Source organism: Mesocricetus auratus, unplaced genomic scaffold, assembly GCF_017639785.1.
Source record: "Mesocricetus auratus isolate SY011 unplaced genomic scaffold, BCM_Maur_2.0 Super-Scaffold_100045, whole genome shotgun sequence".
NCBI lineage: Eukaryota > Metazoa > Chordata > Mammalia > Rodentia > Cricetidae > Mesocricetus > Mesocricetus auratus.
The window spans coordinates 2401873-2410226 of NW_024429222.1; the positions used below are offsets into that span (position 1 = coordinate 2401873).

Sequence of the window (8354 nt, forward strand, 5' to 3'; positions counted from 1 at the left end):
GGAGGTCAGAAGATGGTGTCAGACCTTCTGGAACTGGAGTTACAGATGGTTGTGAACCTCCCTCTGGGTGCTGGGAACCAAACCTGGCCTCTCTGGAAGAGCAGTCACTGCTCCTAACTGCTGAGCCATCTCCCCACCCTCAAATTTGGATAACTCTCATCTTTCGAGGAATTGTGTGTTTCCACTATTAGTTTATATGGTTTTATTTTTGGACAACTTTCACGTCATAGCCCAAGCTAACCCCACACTGCCTAAACCTCTCCTGTGCTACAGGTGTGTGCCCTATTAAGTTGTCTTTATGCTTTTAAATTTATTCTTATAAAGTTTCTAGTAATAGTCTCTTTTTTTTTCAAGCTGGAAAATAATTTTATTTGTCCCAGGGAGTTCGCTAGAACTTGGTGCCAGCAGCCTTATTGACCTTGAGTACACTGAAGCTCACAGTCTTGGTCAGGGGTCTGCACTCTCCCGTGGTGACAATGTCACCAATCGGTACATCCCTGAAGCAGGGGGACAGGTGCACAGACATGTCCTTGTGGCGCTTCTCAAAGTGATAGTACATTAGGATGTAATGGAGATGGTCCCGATGGATGACAATGGTCCTCTGCATCTTCATCTTGCTCACAACACCAGCCAGGATCCGACCTCTGATGGAGATGTTACCAGTGAAGGGGCATTTCTTGTCCATGTAAGTGCCCTCAATGGCCTCCTTGGGCGTCTTGAAGCCTAGACCAATTTTTTTTGGTAGTACTGAGGGACTTTTTCCTTGCCCGTTTCTCCCAGCAGAACATCTTCTTGTTTTGAAAGAGTGTAGGCTGCTTTTGGTAAGCACGTTCGGTCCGAGTGTCCGCCATCTTCCCAGCAGCCTGAGAAAGAGAGAGCCTTATTTTTTTCTGTAGAATCTTCTGGCATGTATGATTGGTAGGATTCATATTCACTTCCTCTGTCCCTCTGTCTCTTTGTCACTTTCTCTCTGCCTTTGTCTCTCTCTCCTCTCTCTCAACTCCCATGCTTTTCTCTCTATCTTTACTAGAGACTTATCAAATTTGCCTTTTAAAACAAGTGAGTGCTAATGGTTTTGATGAGTTAAAAATCTCAATATAAATATTAGGAGTATGAATTTCATTCTAGGCTCCACTTTAACAACATCTTACAAAGTTTGACACTACATTCCCACTATAATTTACTTCAGGTACATTTTCTGCTTTCCCCTTTGAGCCTTAAATTTTGACTCATAGACCCTTTAGAGTATATTGTTTACTTCCCAAATATTTACTCAATAATTATTTTAAATTTGTTTTCCTGTGACCATGGTGCATACACAATGTGGTTTAAATCCATTTGATTTTGTTGAAGTTTGTTTGTTTGTTTCATGATCTTGCATATGGCTGTCTTGATAAATGTTTAACCGACTGTAACATTGTATTCTGGTTGCAGGGTACTATAAATGTCAGTCAGTCAAGCTGGTTGAGAGTGTTTTGCAAGAGTTTTGTGTCTTTCCAGGTCTTCTGTCTGTTAGTCTATTAATTACCGAGAGGGTTAACATTTCTACCTGTAGCTGTGGATTTCTGCTCTCACTTCTATCAGGTTTTGCTTGGTGTATTTTGTTCTCATGACAGGGTCATCTACATCTGAGCAGTTACATATTGGGGGATTGATTGCTATGATCAAGAAGGAATTTTTTTGAGACAGTCTTAATAAATAACCCAGGCTGACCTGAAACTCGTGATCCTACTGCCTCAGTTACCTGAATGCTGGTTTCACAGGTGTATACCTCCACACCTGGCATTAGGGAATATTTTAAGATGATAGGAATGCTCTGTGTGTTGGTGGTGTATGACCATGTATACATGCATGGGTGTGTGGCAGCATGCGTAGAATCAGAAGTCTCTGTGGGAGCTGGATTGTGAAGGAGAACAGGAAGTCTCAAGACTGGAATATGAGACAAGTCAGAGGGCCAGAATGAGGTGTCAGGTTCCCCAGTGATGCCACTCTGGAGGGCTCCAAGTTGTGTCGAGTGTGACACTGGCATTGCTGCTTAGGCCAGGATGATGGTTGTGTTTTTGCTGCTTCCTCCCATGCTGTTTTGTTGCATTTAAAACAATCTTCCATGCTATCCCAACATCTGCCCCTGGGGATTAGGTTGTTGCCCCCCTCCCTTCCCCATTCGATGCTATATAGTCCAGAGTGCGCACTGTGGTGACTGTGGTAGGGTGTGTAAATCATCCAAGGAGGTAGGAGTCAATTCCCACACACCATCATCAGCTGTCTTGAAGCTTGTCTCGTGGCCAGCACAGTTCTGGAAAGCCATGCACTTCTAAGACTGAGTTTTAGATCTTTGCCCACCTCAGAGGGAGCCTGGAATATTAGCAGAGTCAAGACTTGCTTGAAATAAGCAGTAAGTGGCATTAGGCAAGATCAAAATCCACTGCTAGATGGGACATATTTACACAGCTAAAGGCCACAACATGTCAGGAATCTGATGGCAGAGCAGTCTTGCTTTTCTTCAGAAGCCTGAATAAAAGATCCCCAAAACAGAGAGTTCTAGGAGGAACACACACACACACACACACACACACACACACACACACACACACATACTTCCTTAAAGTCTGTGATTCCAGCAGAAATAATAAGTTCATGGCTTAGTATTACTGCTCTGACCTTTAAATGCCTGCAGGTAAACAGCACAGAGATGCCTGGAGAGTAGTTCTTAGCTGGAACTCTGTGGTCCCTAGGGATTAGCCCTGAAAGTCACACGACTGGCCTGCTTTCAGTTTGTTCATCAAGCCTCCTGGAAAGCAAGGTAGCCTGAGTGTTTACCGAGCATGTGTCTCAGCCCAGGCATGCCTTGGCTTCTCAGGAAGAGCAGTGTACACATATTACAGTGATCAAGCGCAAGGTTCTGGTTTGCCTCATCCTGCAAACCTTCCATCAGACTCCCAACTCTCCCAGTTGAACTGTGGAAACCACAGCAAAAAGCACCGAATCCACGTGCTTTCCCGTCTATGAGATAAGCGACATGGTAACATCTTCGTGCATGTGTCAGGTAGATACGGGGAAGAAAATCCAGGTTCCAGCAATGGATTGCACCAAAGGTCTGCTGATCTTCCAGAAGTGTGCTTACAATAAGGACTTGTTGGGGCACACTGTCACATTCACTGACACTGGCAGCAAAGAGTCTCCCTTGTGAGATGGGAGCCTGCAGGAATTTGCTTGGGAATGCTCTTGGTAGACATAATCTGAAAGCAGTTGAAGGTAGCCATGAAGGGAAGTTAACCTTGGCAGGATATCTGGAAACAGGGTCACTTTCAGAACCATCCCAGTTAGAGATGAAAGAATGGCCTTTTTATCTCCACACCCATCAGTCACTGACCATTGAGTACATTGAGATGCTGGGTAAGTAGGTCTCTGTAGCTGAGGATGGACCCCCAGATCCTCAGAAAGGATCTGGTAACTAGTCTGTGATTATCCATAGTCTCTGGCAGCTGTGATTCCCCGTAACCTGGACAAGGTGAATGTGTCTACCCCAATGATGAGACCTCATCAGGGTATCCAAAGAACACACCAGTGTGCCATACATGGTCACCTGGAGAAAGGGAAAGGGACAAGAGCTCCTGAGCAAGTTGGGGGCACGGGGGACGGGGGAGGGAGGTAGGAGAAAGAGGAGGGGAGGAGAGGAGGGGGAGGAGAGCATAAAGAATCAGGAAGATTGAGTTGGAGGAAGAATTGAGAAGGAGAGCAAGAAAACAAACACATAGTTTTATAAAGATTGACCACTTGAAATTTCCTCAAACAATGTATCTTCTTGGAGGCTTTTGCCTACTCATTCCCAAAGAGTTCACTATATAAAAATTTGGAAGGTGTGGAAAAGAAGGAAAAAATAAAATAAAGGGGGGGGGATGTCACCTGTGGTGCCACAACCCAGAGATAAGGTTTTATAAAATGTTGGTGCATGATTCAGTTTTGTTTACAGGTGCAGCTGCTGCTCAACTTATGATGGGCCACATCCTGGGAACTCATCATACATTGATGATATTTTGTCAAAATGCTTTGAAGATAGCTTGCCTACTGAAAGCACAGATGCACTAAACAGCAACTGTGGAGGTCTTGTATTCCCTGGTAATTTGGGACTGACTGGAAGCTATGATCCACTGCCCAGCATCTCCCAAAAGCTGGACTGTACACTACTAGCCCATAAAATGGTCAAATATCAAAGTCTGAAGTATAACTTTTATTGAATGTGTGTCACTTTTGTGCCACTAAATACATTGTGAGTAGCCTTATTGTCTGTATAAATTTGCCATCTATCTATATATCTATCTATCTATCTATCTATCTATCTATCTATCTATCTATCCATTTGAGAAAGAGTCTCAGTATGTAGTCCTGGCTGACATGGAACTTGCTATGTATATCAGGTTGACCTCAAACTCACCAAGATCTGCCTGCTTCTGCTTCTCAAGTCCTGGGATTAAAGGCATGCACCACCATGCCCAGGTAGACTTGCCTTTTAAATAATAATCTCCATGGCAGTCCCTATTGTCTCCCGAGGGTTTTCCCGGTCCCTAACTCCCCCTAGAAGATTGTCTTGGTGGCTGCAGGTCACCATGCATGCTTTGCCCAGCCCTCTTTTTCTGACACAGGTTTAATGAGTTCTTTTGCCTTTTTTAGTATTGTGAATTGAAAGTAGAACCTTAGGCTTGCTAAGCAAGTGTTCTATCACTGAGCCTAGAGGGGCAGGGAAGACCTGTACCAGGTACCCAGTCTGCAAAGTATGGCTACCTGCAGGACTCCAGACACACACGGTGGGAAGGGAGGTAGATGTCACTCCTGCAAGTCTCAGAGCAAGAAGAAAGCCATGCAGGTGTGAGATGAGTGAGCAGAGAGACAACCACACCCCCCACCTCCCCAGCATCTGGTAGGAGAGGCTTCAGATGCCTCTTTGGCTGTTGGGGCATGGTTGGGGGCTGGAGACACGAATATACATGTGTGTTAGTGAAAGGTCCAGGCAGAGGGCAGGGGCTCATTCAGGAAGAAAAGCAGGCCTGGGAGTCTTGGGGCTGCCAGGGAGAGGCAGCCGTCCTCACTCTGCCATCTCTTGACCATGCTCCCTAGTGGGTAGGGTGCTAGTTACCTGCCTCTTTTTAGTCATGGGCAAAGTGGAGATAACCAATTGACAGCGGCAGAGATCCATCTGCTGCTGTGAGGAGCAGGTGGGCCTCTCCTAGAGGGACACAAAGCCTTGGCTCAAAGCATCTGAGTTCCACGCTAGCCACTGAACCTCTCAGACCCGGTTTTCTTCTCAGGAGTCAGGTGACAATCAGGCCAAGGACCACTGTTTGGATCAGAAGCAACATACAAGAAAGTAGAATTCAGACAGCAGGGCAGCTGAGCTTAGCCCTACCCCATTTACACCACAATGAGGCCTCCTGCCCTGGCTAAGAACTCCAGCTCTCTCTGCTGCTCTCAACTAGCCACCTGAGGGAAGGGGTACACCTGAGCAGATAAAATGCAGCTGGACGAATGCCACAGTAACAGGACAGATCTCCCAGGAAAACACAAAGGAAGGCACTTTCCAGGCGGTCACAGAGGATGCTGTCACCTGTAGCATCTCCAAAAAGATCAATTCAGCATCCTAGAAGACTTGACAGTCCACCGACCGGGGCGTGGCTCAGTGGTGAAGCCTTTGCTTGGCATGCATGAAGCCCTGGATTCTACCCCTTGTAACAAAATCAAACAGGCAAACAAAGTCTAACAGCAAAAGAAGCAAATAAAAAAAGAATCTTCCCAAACAAACAAACAAACGAAACCAAACAAGTGGATTACTGGCGTAAGCCTACCACTGACAATGCTGTGATGTCTACTTCAAAATGTGTAAAGAGGATAAATCTTATGTTAAGTGTTCTTTGAACATAAACACACACACACAAAGTCAGAAAAACAAAAGCAGAGAACCCTTGGAGAGATGGTGATTGTCGTATCTGTATCGTTTAAGTACCTATGTTCAGACTCGTCACATGACACACAAGAAAACCTCCCATCCTTTGTAGATCAATTATGCTTCAATAAAGTTCTTGAAAGATGGCCTCAGTGAGGCTTGTCTTTCCTTCGTGTTCAGAAGAATTCTCAGCCTGAGGGACTCAGCACGGCCTTCCTTACTGGTTCTTTTCCTTCTCACACTGTGCCCTGGAAACCAACCCAAGAAGATAATTTTCCCCCGTTTTCCCCCCGGATGGGATGAGGCTCATCCTAATCCAATAATGTCAGGAGGTCACGATAGAACACTCCGGTAGAGCCTTTAGTAGTTAGCTAATGCTGACTGGAATCAACTTTAAAGGACAGGCACTAGCTTCATGTATCGCTGTGGTTTCAGAGCAGGAGAACCTGAGTCAGCCTGTTTGTGGGCTAGCCTGGAGCCTTGCTGGCTCAGCTTTCGGTCTCTCCTGAGCAGGGCCATCCTTCTTTTAGCTGCTAATCGGCTGAAGAAGAAGAGAGGATCACAGGCGACCATGGGGGGGGGCCTCGCTGCCTGAGCAGGGGTGCTGGCCATAACACTGTTCCCTTCTGACAGTCTGCTGAAAAGACTCTTTACCCACAAGGAAGGAGCTACATGTGGCTAAAATCAAACATGTCAATCAAACAGTGAAAGTCTTTAAGACTAGGCTTTCGTTGAGTCAATGCCAGGATCATGGAATGACCCAGTCACCACAGCAAACCAGCCAGGCATCTGGGACTGAGGCTACCAGTGTGAGAAAGGGCTCAGACGGACTATGGTCTGTGGCTAAGAAACCAATGGTTAGGTTGTAGTTTACAGGAAAGCACCCCCGGTAGAGCTAGGACCGCCGTTAATGCGTGCTTCCTGTATGCAACACTCACAGCCACATTTTACCTGCTTCATCCCCTTCACCCCCTGCAACAGCCTGTGCGGGTTTCCGTAGGAGCTGGGACCTTGACTTCCCGACCACAGATCATGGAGGCTCACACTGTGCCCCTACGTTTCCCAGTAACCATTCTTCAAGGACATTGGGGGTTCCATTCTCAGAGGAACCTGCCTCTATATCCATCTGAGGAACATGACAGAGTCACTATGTCCACTGGGAATATGGCAGAGTCACTATGTCTGTTGGGCCCCAGCCCCATGGGGTCTCTGTGAGTTGCTGGTCAGCCTACAAGTGCAACTTGTTTTCCAGTCCAAGTGCTTTCTGTTTTCTAGTCCTGGCTTACTGCCCTGGCCTTGACCCTCTGACATCAACATCTAGCAGGAGGAAAACATGCTCTCTTCTACCTGGGGTTTTTCCACTGTGCTGTAAACCTGTATATAAAGCTCCTCCCTCCTAAAAGGCAGACCTGTTAGCACTTGCAATGAAGACACACACATACACACTCTCCTGGCAATAAAGGCAGCACATGCATTCTCTTAGTACAAACAAATGGACGTCTTGTCTCTCTTTTCCTGATACCTTGGTGGCTTGTGGCGCTGGCGCCACAATGTCCATCTGAGGAACATGGCAGAGTCACTGTGTCCATCTGAGGAACATGGCAGAGTCACTGTTCCGTGTCCATTAGAAGTTTCCCCCATTCCTTTTCATCTCAGTTTGGCCACCTCTAGGCTAGGCACACCAGCTGGCATTCTGTGCACTAGTGGGTCAAATCTTTTTCTTCCTCAGAGCTTTCTATGCATGGTTCTTCTTGATGGGATATTTGCCCTACCCATGCTTTCCTCCCATTGCCAGACTGGGCCCTGCTTGCTGGAAAGTCTGACTCAAATATCTTTTGCTATGAGGACTCTTCTTGAGTTCTCACGCTGCCCACAAATGAGCCATCTTAACTACCCTTTTTACGACACCTCATTTCATCTCTTGCACACTGCAAACCCCAATTTGTTATTCTGTTTTATCTGTGCTCCCTGTTTGCTTAACTTTTCCTATATGATGGGCCACGGTGGTACCTACCATTTGCTGCAGGATGCCCTTGACCCTACTGGGCTCCCTAGATATTTGTTGAATGCAGGATGGGTGGAAAGAAGAGGCAGAGGCAGATGGGGCCACCTATCATCCTTAGTTTGTGAGGGTCGGCTTTGAATATAAAAGCTGCAGAGGAAATCTGCTGAACTTTCTAACAACATTGATCTAACTAGGTGGGAGTAGAAATCAGATTTGGGGGTCTGAATGGTGCATCGACTCAGCTGTCAGGGGCTGTCAAGGATGCAGAAACTGATACCAGGAGACCTTGAGTGACAGTCCAATGAGACACGGGTGGGAGGGGAGCTCATCTCCAAGTTTAATTGTCTCATGAAAAAGAAAGTTATGTTGTTCACTTGTCTTAATTGGAAGAAAAATCTAGTCTGCAAAGAG

The 8354-nt window shown here is 46.3% G+C and overlaps 1 pseudogene; it reads right to left on the reverse strand.

Moving 5' to 3' along the window:
* Positions 1-388: 388 nt before the first annotated feature.
* Positions 389-851, reverse strand: LOC101828481 (annotated as a pseudogene).
* Between the last annotated feature and the right edge of the window lie 7503 nt (positions 852-8354).